This window comes from Strongylocentrotus purpuratus, unplaced genomic scaffold (assembly GCF_000002235.5).
Source record: "Strongylocentrotus purpuratus isolate Spur 01 unplaced genomic scaffold, Spur_5.0 spur5_scaffold_15, whole genome shotgun sequence".
Lineage (NCBI taxonomy): Eukaryota > Metazoa > Echinodermata > Echinoidea > Camarodonta > Strongylocentrotidae > Strongylocentrotus > Strongylocentrotus purpuratus.
The window spans coordinates 8,215,479-8,232,185 of NW_022145600.1; the positions used below are offsets into that span (position 1 = coordinate 8,215,479).

The following is a 16,707-nucleotide window of genomic DNA, read 5'->3' on the forward strand; positions in this document are numbered from 1 at the left end:
AACATTTTATTTATTTCTACATTCATTCATTCATTCATCCGTCCATCAACTTAGTCCATTAATTTGTATTCGTTCAGACATTTATTTGTCTTGTTTAAACAGGGTGTCCTTCAGTTGGAGACCTAGATATACAAGTATTAATTTTAATTATATGACCATGAAGCGGATCCTAATCAAGGGATTGGTTGAGAGCGTACACGCATTTATTTTGCCTAACACGCAATTTTACTAATGATCGATCGGTCATTTACTAATGACTGGTCTTTAGTAAACTCATGTTATAAAACATCTTCTTATTAAACTAATAAATCATCATTTTATAAAAGATATAATACACATCACTTTGTTCGGGCGAGAGTAAAATTATCCATACTCGGTACCTCCGAAACAGTCCAAACACCCTCGCCTATCACCTCGGGCGTGTAAAACTGTTCCAAAGTTACCTTGTGTGGGTAATTCTTACTAATGCCCTCACTGGTGTGTATCATTTGTATAATATCGAATGGTCAATAGTGAGTTAGTTTCTACTATTTCTACTCTTCGACTGCCACTAACATTGAAAGCTCCTCCATTCCCAACATTTTATCTTTAAATTGTATGATTTGATGTGGGTGGTATTCTCGAAAGCGGCCTAAGTTAAATCAGTGGCCTAAACCTGGTTTAAACCATGGACTATCTTTTTTGCTATTCTCGAAGGTGGCCTAAAGATAAGCCAGGCTTAAATACGTCATAGTTCGGCCTAACTTTAGGCCGCTCAGAGGGCAGGTTTAAATACGTCATAGTTCGGCCTAACTTCGCGTGACGTCACGTTTTAGTTAAATCGAGTGTCCGCGGAGAGTGAACGGTAAGTTTTGCATTTGAATTTCTATATTTGATAACAATTTACACTCTTTTGCATGGATAAGCGCTCATGAAAGTTACACCAGCTAATAAAATATTTTTGTTACTTTCATTTTGCTGTACTGGTGATAATCTAAAATGCTTTTAACTGAATAAATTTGGGAGAAACTTGGTTAATTTTCATGGTGATTGCAGACCAGTCCCATACGTGCAAATAATTGTCGGTTAACATTTTCGTTTCCTGAGATTGAGCAATTTCTTACCGGGTAATTTTTATCTGGCCACTATTGTACTTTCGTACGCATATACCACCTTAACACCACCTTAAAGATATCATTGCTAGACGTAGAAACTACTTTTATAGTGGATTTTCGAGACGCTGTTGCCTAAAAGTGGACTAGCACTAGGCCTAGACCTAAATCTAGATCTGGCTGTCTCTTTCGTTCGTTAGCCTCTGATTTGGGTAGGATCTTTTTCAGGAGCCGACCCTACCCAAATCAGAGGCTAATGAACGAAAAAGACGGAAATTTCGGTCTGGTAACACCTCTGCCTGAGCTGCAGTGCTAGTTGTGGCTGTTGTTGGGATAATTTTCTACAGGATGATGATGATTTTCATAACCACCCACCCCCCCCCCCCCCCCTCCCCAAGAAATCTAAATTTCATCAATAAGAGTCTAGTCTTGACAGGTCTTATAGGAATTGAAAGGAAATGGACAGAAGCTTCCTTTTTTGACATATACATTTGCTGATAATGGTACAGTAGACCTAGCTTACTATTAGTAAACTACAGAGAAAGAGAAATTGTAATTTCTTATCAAATATCAACATATTTTTCATCTTGATTTTCTGCTATTTCAGGTTCTTTTCAATTGATGCATGGGGATGAAAAAAGAAGGCCTCTCCCAAGCTACTGTGACCCGCCTTGTGAAGTCCATCTCAATAGCCATTGCCAGGAGATCGGAGCAATACATCTCAATTCTTTCAACAAGAGAGGCAGTCCTGCAGAGTGAAGACCCAACATGAATTTTATAATTACTGCCATTTCCCTGGCGTAAATATGGTTGGTGCTATTGATTGCACCCACATAGGCGTCTCCACGCCAGTTGGCCCAACACCAGTTATTTCCTGAACAGGAAAAATAGATACTCCATTTTTCTTGGAAAGTCTGCTGGTGAGTAATGCTGTAATAACGTCTTACTTTTGTAAACTAAATAATGTTTATACAATTTTTATTTAAAAGATGTGCTGATTTTATGAATCTGCAGATGTGTCTAAAGGTACATTATGTAGTGATTTAAAATTGTTTTGTCTGATGAATGTAGGTGCAATCTACGCTCAAACTTTTATCATTTTACGTCGGCACGAGCTAATATCTTCAGCTTGATTGCCATGGCTACCAGTCACTCCTGAGAGTGACAGCTTGGCCTAGACTTTTGGGCGGAACTATCTCTGAAAATAAGACACAAATAATCAACAGTTGATTAACTACTTTCAAATTTGGGTCAGAAGAAAACTCAAACCTACCACTAACAATTCTAGATCATATAAGACTTAGAGACCTACAGACTGCAGTACAGTACAGTGCAGTAAATTTTCATTTTACTTTTTTCCCCTTCACGAAGCTCATTTTGGGAGATAACGTAAACAAAGACAATCTTTGGTCTAATGTTAGATTGAACTAAAATGGAAAAGTTGGGCTCTAACGATTAGGGCCTTGTAAAATCTACATTCCAGGCTGCGTTTACATCTAGGTTAGGCCAACTGTCGGCTAGTTATCTAAGTAAGATGTAGACCTCTAGACTTGATTTTAGGAAAGAGACTAACTTGGCTTTCTTAGGCCATGACATGGCAAGTATAACTTGGTGCAAGCACATGAGATAGTACTGCAAGAATGTGTATGTTTGTTCTTGACTTTAAAAGAGATGCCGGTAGTCATTCTGTAAATCAATGATTACTAGTAACTGAGTGGGGAGGGGGTGCCTAGTCACTGCCTACATGAAAGTTAGTTGTTTTTTTTAAGTTAGAATATGATTGACACTATAACTAAGACCAATTATCAATGGAGTAGATCTTTGGTATTTTAATGAGGTCTAAACCTTTATATTTTTGTTTCAGGATGATGTTCTTCTTCAGTAAAATAAATGAAGGCAAATAACCTGATGATTAAGACAAATTCAGAGAGAGGAAGGAGAACTACTGAGCTGCTGAATTTCTGAGAGGTAGGCTGTAGGAATAAGTTGTTGTTTGTATGCCCAGGTACATTTGTTCATTCACATTTTTCCATCAATACTTTCATGTAACTAAATGCACTCCACTTTTACCACAATGTGCATGTAAGTCCACTTTGGTCACAATGTACATGCAAGACCAATTTAATGTTTAATAGAAATAGGTTTCAATGTGCTTCCTTTTATTCTTTTCTCTTTTCATACAACAGACATACTTGCGGGGACTATGAAGTTCTACTTAGCCTATTCAATGAACCAAACTCCATCTGCTGTAACTGTGACTGCATGGGGATCAAAACCTTTGTAGTATAATCCTCATAACATGAAGCTATGGTAACAAACAAGCAACCATTGATAATAAGCCTGATATGTCCTTGTTGTGTGTGTGAACCACAAAGCAACCATTACTCATAAGGATGTTTTTATGTACATCAGATGTTTACTGTTTCACTGGAAAAATTGTGATTTTAAGTCATTTAAGAAATTATGTTTTGTAATGTGTTTTATAATATAGTGCAAGTCATGATATAACAGATTCCCTGCAAAAGAAACATGGCTCAAAAGTAGACTATGCTTTGTTTTAAAAAAATGGGAGAAGGTAATGTAACAAATACATAACATTTAATTCTAATAGTTTCAAGTAGCAGATTATGAGGCTATTGGAGCTTAATATTTGATTTTGACCTTCAATTTTATAATCGTATTCATCATGTATTACAATCTTTTCTGTTTTAAGAAAAATAAATAAATTGAACATAATTGTTGATATGTTATATACAATATTTCTTTCATATCTTTTGATTTTAAGTGTGCATATCGTTGGGTTCATTGAATTATACATGAAAAAAGTCTTGAAATAGAACAGTGGGAGAACAGAGAGCGAACAAGAGAGAGAGAGAGAGAGAGATAGCGTAAAAGAGAAAGGGAACCAAATGAGAAAGAACAATTTAATGGTGAGAGAAATAAACAATGATGTGAGATAGTGTGTGTGTGAGAAAGAGAGATGGAGATAGAGAGAAAGAGTTGGGGGGGGGGGGGGGTGACAGTGCCCCTTTTTTCAAATGCCCCTTTTTATATAGGAAAGTTCCCTTTTAACTTTGTAAGAAGTGCCCCTTTTTCCATAGGAAAAGTGCCCCTTCCCCTTTTCACCTCTGATAAGTGCCCCTTTAATTTTGACACGCGCCCCTTTTCATTTGACAATTTTTCATTTTCCTTTGCAATAAGTGCCCCTTTTCACTTTTCAGAAGTGCCCCTTCACCTCTGATTATTGCCCTATTTAAATCTGAGAGGTGCCCCTATTAACAAAATTATCGGTGCCCCTTTTATTTCAACAAATGCACATTTCCTTTATTATAAGTGCCTCTTTTTCATTCTCATAAGTGCCCCTTTTAAAATATGTTCAATGCCCCTTTTCAAGTGCGATATGTGACCCTTTTCATCTCTGATAATTTCCCTTTTAACAATGATACAATTCCAGCAAGTGCCCTTTTTGTTGGTGCTGCCCCCCCCCCCCCCCCCCCCCCCCCGCTTTGGAAGTCGCTCCGCCGTCCCTGGACGTCATATTGCTCAAGTTGTCGAGGTGATGCATCCTCTCCACACTCAGCGCGCATCCATTGTCTTAGCCCATTGTCTTAGTGCATTGTGATGTCATATTGCTCAAGTTGTCGAGGTGATGCATCCTCTCCACACTGCGCGCATCCATTGTCTTAGTGCATTGTGACGTCGCAGCTTCGGTACTGAGCATGTGCAGAAACTGTAACCATGGTGAATAATCCATGGACTAAGTTAGGCCAGGTTTAAACCATGGATCAGTTAGGCCACCTTTCGAGAAATGAAAATGACTTAGGTCAGCGGCCTAAGTTAAGCCTGGCCTAACTAAACCACGGTTTAACTTAGGCCAGGTTTAACTTAGGCCGCTTTCGAGAATACCACCCATTAGTTTACTGTTAAATCGGTTTTGGCGTGGGAAATCACGTTTGGTCTGAAAACACATTATTTCTCCTTTTTTAGGTATTAAGCGTTAAAATTCTATTTGTCATGACAAAAAAATTTAAAACAAAATATTTCTTCCTTTTTCAAAAAACGTATTTGGAAAATATCACATAAATAATTGATGACCAACCAATACATACTTTTTTCATTTATTTCCTTTTTCCCTTTTTCAAAAAATTATTTGGAAAATATCACATAAATAATTGATGATCGACCAATACATACTTTTTTGGAGGAAAATAGTAAACACAGTAATACATAAATTATCAACACATATAAATTGTACAAATCTTGTTTTTCTCTGGTCTCAGTTTTACATGCTACATTTAAAATTAAATTTGCTTGAAAAATAAAAAATCACAGATTATTCATACATATATTTGTTTAATTAAAAAATTAAAAATTCAACTCGGACTAAGTTTTACAAAGAACAGACAAATTAAACAGAGAGGCAAGACACTAACAGAAGAAAAAACCCACACGAGACACAGAAATTAAGAATCAAGAGGAAAAAAACCAGAGTAGACAGCAAGAAAACAAAACTGAGTTTTTTAATAACATTATAAATCGCTCACAGACTTTACATATCAATTATGTCGACCTTTCATGTATCCCTTTCACTTTATAAGGCCATGGTACAACCTCCTTAATTCATTATTGATTGCCTTCCGTGATTCCAGTCATCTAATACCCTTAAATTTGATTAAAAGTAGAATAGTATCCAACACATAAGACAGGTATCTCACCAGGGGCCCTGCCATCAACATTAGTTTCAACCACTAGCCTCACAATACGATAACGATACTCGTTTTCAAAGCTAGGAAAGGATATACAATAATGCCAACAATATCTGTTTTCTCACTTAGAAATTAAGCAAGGCACATATACCTGGAATGAATACATATTGTTTGGTGTCATGTTGGAAAATCGAGTGTGTTTTCTCAGAAGGGATGCGGGAAAAGGAGTTTGTTTTGAACGAAAAAGTTCAATCTTCTAAAAACGAGGTTGAGTTTTGGTTAAGGTGAAATAAAAGTTTGTGAGCTTTCACATTATTGTTGATCCTGTTGGGAAAATATTTGACCAGCAATGTCACATGAAAGGGATTTATCTTGGAATGATTTCATAATTATTCCAAATGTGGCGAGAAATATATCTATGCAACTGTGGACTAAACTGCGATTCCACGTGTATGTTTGCCCTACATTCCGCTATCTCTTAGCAGTGTTCTTCATTGGTTAATTTCAAGCAAAGTTTGATCAGCTTGTTTTTTACCCCTGATGATTAAAAAAAACTCACAAAATACATTTATTACTATCACTAATAAATCATTTTCCACACGACACATTATATTGATTCATGTTTACATTTGAAGTTAATGCCCAAGTAATTACTTTGAATTCAACGTCTCTGGCGGCGTCCAGACCTAAGTTCGTTTTCTCGAGAAAAAAAAGGGAATAATGCATTCACACTGTGCTATCACTCTTATTATACTGTGTTCTTACACAAAACTAATTTCATTCCAATGCCAAATGTCCCTCACATTTGTAAGCTAGTGTGGTGATAAATATACACAGAGCATGTAAGCGTGAACGCGGATGGAACTTAGACTGTAAATAAGTGCTGAAAACATGGGAATACTGTGTTCCCATTCACACGAAGGCCTTAGCAGTAGTATGCCCCTGCGACCACACTGCCACAGGTAGATTCAAAGGGTGTGTGCATAACAAAATGACTAGAGACTGAAGTTTATGGTTTTGTCCATACTGTGGGACACTAAGTTCATTAGAGCACGATGAATCCACAGTGTGACCACAGATAAAAACACAGTGTGGGTGCATATGGGAACAGTGCATGAACGAAACTGTCGCTACACAGTGGAATATCTACACTTCCATAGTGTTGACAATGTAGAAAAACACTATATTCACACCTTCTTTTACACGGTGTGATATCAAGGTCTTAACAGACCTTTTTTTTTGGTGATTATTTTTGCCTATTATAGGGTTTTGCTTTTAGTGTGTAATGTTAGGGTGTAGAACAACGCCACGATGTTGATGGATGCTGAGTAGGGCCATCCAGCCGTTTATCTCATATTGTATTTGTACATATTGTTTAATATTTCCATCGTACTTCTTTTTCTACGGAAATAAATTCAAATCAAATCAAATTCAAATCAAACGGTCTCATCTCCAGTGTGGCCAAGGGCTTAAAGTAGGACAATAGAGTTGATTATTAATACGTTCAAATTGAAAACGTAAATGTGTTCAGACACTGTGGGACTCTTACTAGTTCTACACAGGCATACTCTTGATATTCTAGCATAGCCAATCGATGTGATTTTATCAGAATAGAGAGGTTTGTCGCTCCGTCAATCTTTGCGAATTGGTTCTAACTTTCCAAGGACAAGTGTAGATAGAGTATCCTTCTTGTAGAGTATTTTTTCTTTGATGTTGAAACAACGGTACTTTACTTGTACCGCGTGTGTATTATTTTCTTAAGTATCTCTATACATGATGGCCTATATAATGATATGGATTTTATATTCTGGACTATATATCTTGACCAGCCACTTTAGCCCAGTTTCTTGAAGACCGACTTTGTTTTTTTGTTTCTCTTTCTTCATTGTAACGAAAGATACGTAAAGTAGGAATGCCAAAGGCTCTTCATATGAATCGACCCTTCAACTTCTCTGACTTGCTCGCAAATTAAGTTCATCTTGGTAGATACCTTTTTTCCTTCCTTATAAATCTTCTTATTTTGGGATGCAACGCCAACGTTGGAATAAATAAATAGCTATTTAGATAACATTAGAAAATTGTTTTGTCTATAAAAGATATCCACAATTCATAAATATATATTTTTTTTAAACGTCCACCTTTTTTACCCAGTAAAAACTTCTTTTTTTCTTCTACAGACTAGAATGTAATCGATGCAGGATTTCTTTGTTAAAAACAAAAATATTAAAAAAGGCTCTTTCATGCCTTTTTTCATGTGATTTCTGCTTCATTGAAATCAACTGTGTAACGTTTTCTATTGTGAATAAGAGAGATATAGGGACTTTTGAACACTAATGAAATGAAATTAAATAAATAATAATTTGCTTGCTCTGACCATTGACTGCCTAATTTCCAATTTAACTGCATTTGCATCCAAATGACTTAAAATGAAATTGAATAAGAAGGTAGATCTATAAAGGATAAATCTCGAATTGTCATTTATTTAATGATTACTTTAGTACGGTTGGACAGAAGATTCATGAGAAGTTGGATAATGCAGTAACTACATCATTTAATAGCTTTTTACAGGGATCTGTTTGTGAGTCTTTAGTTTTTAGCCCAATTACAGAATCTACTATAATTAATATTTTATCGACTTTTGATGTAAGTAAATGTCCTGGTTACGATGAAATTAGTGCTAAAATTGTTAAATCTTCTATAAATGCAATTGTGTCTCCTTTGTGCAATATATATAATTCTTCTCTTGAAAAAGGCATATTTCCTAATGCATTAAAAATAGCTAAAGTTATACCAATATATAAGAATGGCAGTAAAAATATGTTGAATAACTATAGACCAATCTCTATTTTATCAATTTTTAGTAAAATTTTAGAAAAAATTGTTTATGATAAATTGATATATCTTATTGAAAAACATCATATTTTGCACAATAAACAATTTGGCTTTAGAAAAGGTTATAGTACTACCCATGCATTGATTGAATTAACAGATAAAATTGCCAAAGCCTTTGAAAAGAAACACATAGTGATAGCTCTCTTTTTAGACTTGTCAAAGGCGTTCGACTGTATTGACCATTCAATTTTACTAAAAAAAAACTGAAATATTATGGAATAAGGGGAAATGCAATACAGTGGTTTGAAAGTTATTTGTGCAATAGGAAGCAATATGTAAGCGTTGATAATTTTAATTTAGAATATAAAAGTATTTCAGTAGGTGTACCTCAGGGATCTAATCTCGGCCCCCTTTTATTTTTTACTTTATATTAATGATCTGCAATATGTTAGCAATATTTTATCAGTCATTTTATTTGCCGATGACACAAGTTTATTTTTATCAGGTAAAGACCCAGTTGCATTAAATAATCTATTGAATTCTGAAATGAAAAACATACAAACTTGGTTTACAGCCAATAAACTCTACATTAATCGCAATAAAACATGTTATATGATCGTTAAGAGTAGGAATTGTAGAATACAAGATAATGTAATAAATATTGAACTTAATGATCTAAGTATAAAGAGAGAAACCAGTACTAAATTTCTTGGAGTAATCATTGACGAAAACTTAAACTGGAAAGAACATGTTAATTACATTGCTTTAAAAATATCTAAATTCATTGGAGCCTTTAATATTTTAAAACACATTTTACCACTGAAGATTTTAACAGATTTGTATAACTGTATGATTCTATCACATCTTATGTATTCTAATATTGTATGGGGCGGTTGCTCATTTTATTCATCACAAAAAATTGTGTTTACTACAGAAACGTGCAATACGAGCAATTACCAAATCAAACTATTTAGCACATACCCAACAATTATTTAATAAGTTAAAATATTGAATATTTTTTATATAAATAAATTACAACTAGCATTGTTTATGTTTTCTTATTCTAAGCAACTATTGCCCATTAACTTTTATGACTATTTCCAATATAATAGCAACATCAATAACTATAAAACAAGAAATTCCAATAAAGGTATGTACCTTTTTATATTTTTAACTTTTCAAGAACCACAGTAAGTTTTAAAGGCCCACAGCTCTGGAATGAGTTGCCAAACGTAATATCCACTGTTCTTACATTCAGGAAAAAATATAAATGTTATCTTCTTAATTGTGAGTAGTTTTATCTGATCTAATTGCCTTTTATGTGATTTATGTAAATAGTTATGTTGTGTTTTTTTCATGTGATTATGCTATGTTATATTATCTGTTTGTTTGATTGTTTTTATTTTTATATTTTGTAAAATGTATTTCTCTTGAAGGGTGGTATTATAGGGGATCAACCTTGACAGGCCAATGGCCTTTGTTGATCCCTCGCATCCACTACCCTTCATTCTTCTTTCACAGTACCATGTAAATGAATGTGTTTTTTTTTAATTTGTATTGTTTTAATTCATAATTATTTGTTTGTATATCTTTTTATGTGTTTTTAAAGAGATGTGAAATAAAATTGAATACTTGAATACTTGAATATACGAATACCTCGAATAATTTGTCTAATTATGAGGTTTCGTGACAGCAGTCACGAAGATTATTGCTTTTTATATATATAGGGCCTACTTAAGGTATTTCCCTTTCGTTACAAGTGAGTCTGTTTTCTTTTTAGGCTGTGCTTATAGACGGTCTTTTCTTGTGAATAAGTATCTGCATATGGTAATAGTAAAACAAAATCATATAGTATGCAATGTCATACTTATTTTGTATTGATACTTTGGCCAGTTTGTCCATAATCAGTATTATAGATGTATCCGAGAATATGGGAGGTTCTTCTCATCGTAGTTTTATTGAGCATTAGTGCCAATTATATCAATATATAACAATCCACCAGTAATATATATAATTGAGATTCTTACATATCATCTTCAACGATAATTAATTGAAAATTGAGAATAATTATAAAACATTCTATGCTTCTTGTATTCCCATCAAATTTTTGTCTTTCCTTCGAGAAGAGAGGCCCGTACTTCCGAATTAATGAGAAATATGGCCGAGGGCAATATTTCGTATTTTGTTTCCGAACAAATTACGGAGCTGTTAGCTCGTCGGCGGGGCTGTTTCGCAGAACAAAGACAACATGCTCTATGAATTACGAATAATTTAAGTCCTCAATATGATATTTGTAAAGAAACAGAAACAACTTTTCATGTCTTGTTAAAATGGAACAAGGTTCGATTTTTTGGAAAACTATTGAAAATTTATTTTTTATAATTACTTTGATGAACAAATAAATGTTAATGAAAAAGCATTAGTTATAGAATATTTTATTGACGAAAACAAATTGTGATAAACTTCATGTTATTTTTAAGCCAATTCATTATACACATAATGTACATCCAAATTCGGTATGATGGTTATGAGTACAATAGTAAAAGTCCGTTCATTAATTTCAAATTAAAACTACGCTGTTTTATAGCAAATAAGCACAGTATGTTCAAGAAATGTTAAGGTTATAACCATTTATTCAATTATTTTTGTCTTTTTTTATTATGTTAAAATGTAAATTGATGTGAATATATATGAAATGTGAAATATGTGAAATTATATAACACCTCGGTATTAAAGAGGACAAGAAGAAAAAATACATAGTGCCCATACAACCTAGATGGGCCAAGATATAGGATATAAAATACAAATATACTGTTTTAACAAACATATATTCGAACAGTTTTATTTCAATGTCAAGAAGTATAGATATCTCTGATATGACAAGAACTGAAATTTCATGAACCCCCAACTATGCTTAAATCGATATCCAAATTAAATAACAATAATAATAATAATAATGGGTTCTTGTAAAGCGCAAATGTGTATCGTTTATCAATTAATTTGGGCGTAAAAGTTACTCCTTTTTCTAAATGATTAAGAATTTCAATAAAATCTATAAATGTTTGTATTTTGTAATCATAAGTTCTACATGGTATCCGGTCAGGACACAAACAGAAGAATATCGAAATTATATATATATTTTTTAATCTAAAAATATAAGAGTCGTTTATGCTGTAGGGAGATTTAGATAAAAACATCGGACTTTGGCTGGAGGGGGAAAATAAAAAAAAAGGTCATTTGCATACATGTTTTCATGAAGCTTCCAAAAAGGGCATATACTGGAGACTAAAAGTTAGGGTTACAGGCTATATTTCCTATGAGCATGCAGTGTTTTCCATCGTGTGAGGGGCCCCTTCCCAGTACATTAGGGTTATTTTTGGTAATCAGGGGGAAATCTGACCCCTTCCCCCTCTTCCCGCCCCGTAAATCGAAGAGCGAATCGCCTGCGTACGCACACCTGCCAGGAATGAGCGTCCATCACCTACTCGATGTCCGGTGACAAGCAGCTTGCGATACAACCGACCTCGTCAATATTCAGGATCGTATAGGAGATCGCCATCGGGGAGGAAAGAAACCATGGCCCCGTTGCGAGATCGAGGATCACGTGACCACGGTGACCGTTATCATAATGGTTTGAATGATGTTGAGATATCGTTACAGGGTAGTCCGTTTTGAAGGTCACGCATGGAATCTATATCCTTGCTCAATTTGCAGAGATACTGTATTAGTGGATTGAGAGATTGAGGCTGTGTAAAGATGCAGAGGAGTTCCAATGATGGTGCCAACGACGAGAGTATTGCCTGCTGGGCCCGTTCCATCATTTTTATTTCTATCGAAAAAGAAAAAAATCCATGAGTAAGTAATTAATATATTTATGACGAAGATTTTAAACACGATTAAAGTACGTCAAATTCTTATCGATAGTTGTTAGGGAAAACTAATAAATGAATCAGTCTCTCTCTCTCTCTCTTTTATCTCAATTTGGGAATGATATAATCTTCTCCTTTTCCATCCACTTTAAAAATTAAAAAAAAAAACTCTAACCATTCATTTTTGTTGTGATGCTTATTAACCTGTTGCTTTTGTTTTAACGGAATCAGATACTATCCAGGAACTACTTCAAGTATTATCTCCAGTTTACATTCAAGATAAAAATCGGTCGAAAGAGGGGGTACTTCCTCTGGAAAAATGGGATGTCCTAAACACAGTCTGCTATTCTGGGGCAGTTTCCCCGAGACCGCCATATTCATGAATACTCTATTGTAACCCGCGTTAATTATCTAACGCGTGTGTCTATAGAATGTCCAATAACTTTGAGTTATGTCGGTTTCTTGAAACTTGCCCCAGATATCTACATCAAGTGGTCTTCAGACGTTAAACAGTCTGAAAATTGACATTGGATGGAATGTGAAAATACAATAGGCATGTCTACCCTGAAAGCCAAGTGGTTAATAGCAGATAAATGAGAAACCATGATATTAAAAGTTTTACTGTATAATTATTGAGTAAGAAACAACACACGAAATAGCACTTAATGGATCTTTAGTCAGAGATTAATCACAATTAGATCGAAATAATTTAATCTAAAATTCTTAATGGGATCTCTTCAAACTATCATTTATCATTTTCTCTTGTTTCCTGCTCTTAAATCTAATTCATATTGACGTTTCGTTTATGATAACTTACCCATTTAAAACCTAATTGCATGCCATTTGATAAGCTCTATAAAACTATAGTTCGTTACATCAAAAGGAACCAAAACCAGTGAAAAAATTAAACTAAATCGGGCAAGGAATAAGGAAGGACATTTTGTTTTAATAACTTGTAACTAGAGGAAAATATTCAATTTGGTGACATCATTTATGAACAAATGTCCAGGCCATTTGTACTTCATATTTTTTCTCCTTTCGTGATTGAGATGAAAACTAGATAAAGTATGCAGAATCACAATCTGTTTGACATTTTTTAAAGTCGAATCATACCCACAAATAAATCTGAAGAAAATGAAAAGATTGTGAAATATCACAGTCAGATGGCTCGGACAATTGTCCATAAATGATGCTATGAAATTAAATATCTCTCTCTGGTGACAAGCTTTTTATAAAAGCTTTAACTTCCTTATTCCTTGCCTGTTGTTGTTTAAATTTTCATTGATGTTATTCAAATCTTTTAAAATGTTAAATCAAAGTAATTTTGTATGAAGGCTTTGACTCGCTTTAAGTATCGTTGCCTTATCTACGGTATCCATGACACTAATCTTATTATGTTACCATGACACTAAATAGGTCATTAACCCTTAATCTTGTTCGACAATAGATTTCATGTCATCAGTCATGTCACCTACATGAGTGTATCTAAGGAATGAAACAGCACAACAACATCAATAAAATGTTAAAGTGACAATGTGTGCTCGTATAAGGAAGTGTAACCACTAGTTTGCAGGCACAAACGGATGTCAGTCGTAGTGCATTACTCATTACCAGGTCCCTCGGAGAGGACCTAAAGCCGTCGGCCGTCTTGTTGCTTACTTACAAGTCAGGTAAAAGTCAGGTAAAACAACCACCACCACCATTCAGTATAGGGGTTCAAGCCACTTGAATCTCAATTTTAAAGGTTGAAGATTCGAATACCAGTCCGGCACATTAATCCACATTTGCCACTCTCCACCCAGGTCTAAATGGGTAACTGATACAATGCAGGAAGAGCAGTATTAATACTGAATTGGGTACCTAAGGTAAATAAGACTCAATTATTATTTTATTATTTTTAGCACCTGTCCTCGATAAAGAAAGACTAACTTAAAAAATATGGTTATTAAAACTATATACATCCACCAAAAAACAAAAAGGGGAGTACTATTTTTCTCTCACCCAACTTACTTCCTATCAATCCCTTCAAACATTGAATTAAGATAGAGAAAGTTGCATTTCGATCAAAAGGTTTCTTGTTTCAAATTAACGGTGGTCATCTTCCCGAACGCATTATCAATCTGTTTTTTTAATCGCTATCATGGCTTGAATTCAGGGTTAACGTGTATTGAAATCTGTAACAGCATACCGCGGGAGACGAAATGAATAACAATGTCGAACACGACTCTCGATATTCTTTGCTGTTTCTTCCGCAAACATGATATCAATTTACATGTGTGTGTTTTAGTAAATATTCATCTTTCTCTAAACATGCGCCGCAAAGGTATTGATTTCTGATGTGACGATATCTGGATATACCAGCGTACTTGAGAAAAAAAAAAGAGAAAATGTAAAAATCAACACAGATGTGCATAATGGATGTGGTGCGAAATGTTTTCCGGGTAGAAAGGCATGTAGCAAATGTATATATATTTTATAAAACATTCAAGTTAATCGTTATAACAAAGACGATGGTAATGATGATGTCGATGGTGTAAAAAAAAAGTAGTAATAATAATAATAATAATAATACATTTATAGAGCGCAGAATCAACTATCCAATATTAAGTATATATTCTTCTGCGCTACTATAGAGCTCCTGGTATGCTTAGAGTTACAGTTAATTGAAAAGATGTGTTTTCAGTTTTTCTTTAAAGTTATGCACAGATGGTGATTTCCTGACTTCAAATGGAAAGTTATTCCAGAGTTTTGGGGCTCGATCACCTAGCGTTATTTTTGTATTTATAGATGGGATCTGCAGCACCAAAGTACCTCGGGAACTTCGCAAGTTGCGATTGTCTTGATTAAGTTTGAAATTCAACCAGATATGTATGTGATTTCGTGTTGGTGTGTGATGAAAATTTCATTGATAATGAGAGTGATAGATGAACACAAATAATGGAGACATTAACGATGATTTGTTTGATTTTTGTTTATTATGAAGAGGAATTAAAATTGACGATCCATGAATAAACCGAAAGGAAAGCAACTTGAATGTACATGTAAAAGGAGTAAGATATGCATGTTATTTTGTGTGGGTGTGTGTGGGTGAGTGATGATAATTGTATTGGTAATGACAGTGATACATGACTAGATTAATAATGGGTATAATGACGATGATAATTCTGCCGTTGCTTGTGAACAATTTAATAGAAAAGACGATCCATGAATAAACCATAAGGAAAGCAACTTGAATTTATATGTAAAAAAAAGTAAGAATTATATGTGCTTTTATGCTGGTGATGTGTGTGTGAGTGATGATAATTTCATTGGTAATGAAAGTGATACAAGACTATATTAATGATAGGGATAATGACAGTGGTCATTTTGTTGTTGATTGTGAAGAGATAATGGAGAAGACGATCCATGAATATACCAAAAGGAAAGCAGCTTAAATCTATATGAAGAAAAAAAACTAAAATATGTTTCTGGTAGTGTGTGGGTGTGCGCGTGTGTGTGGAGATGAACGTGTTAATGTGCCCTACGCAGATATTAACTTATTTTCTATCTAAAGTCCTACCAGCCCGGTGATTCAAATGAGCCAGCTTTGATTATCACTATGATTTCTCATTACGCCTTAATAATAATATATATAGCTCGATCTAATCTTTTAAAAAAGTCATTAGGCTAGTGTTTAATAAAAGTAAATCAGAAGAGTCAATAAAAATAAAAACAGGCTTTATTATTTGGAGGACGGTAATTGCATAGATTATGAACATTTATCCAATTTCACGCACATACACATACACACACACGCACACACACACACACACGTTACTTTCTCTGTAGTCATTCATTCCTAATGGAACCTAGAGAATGATTATATCAATGTATTTTCATTATTGGGACAATGAAAGGCAGTGAGAAACTTGGTCAAATGAAATCGATTGTAAGTGGTCAAAGACCTTTTACTGATTGAATTTACTGATAGTGGAGATTGGAAATTACCCTTATGATCAAAATATCGGAAGCAAAAAGACAATCTAAACATTATCGTTATCTATAACTGCCAAGTACTTCTATTGTCTAACAGTGTTGGCCAAGTAATATTGCTAATATGCAATTATAGCAAATGTGGTTTAATTGGCAGCATAATGATAATTTTGAATATCATGATAATTTTGTTTTTTGCTTGATATTATGTCTTAAAATAATGCATAAAATACTGAC

The 16,707-nt window shown here is 34.2% G+C and overlaps 1 long non-coding RNA gene across 1 annotated transcript; it reads left to right on the top strand.

Annotated features, from left to right (window-relative positions):
• Positions 1 to 611: 611 nt before the first annotated feature.
• LOC115924005 lies at positions 612 to 3,774 on the top strand. Its single transcript, XR_004064118.1, has 4 exons — positions 612 to 844; positions 1,699 to 2,011; positions 2,956 to 3,059; positions 3,278 to 3,774. It is a non-coding gene; the product is annotated as an uncharacterized LOC115924005 (long non-coding RNA).
• Positions 3,775 to 16,707: the final 12,933 nt, after the last annotated feature.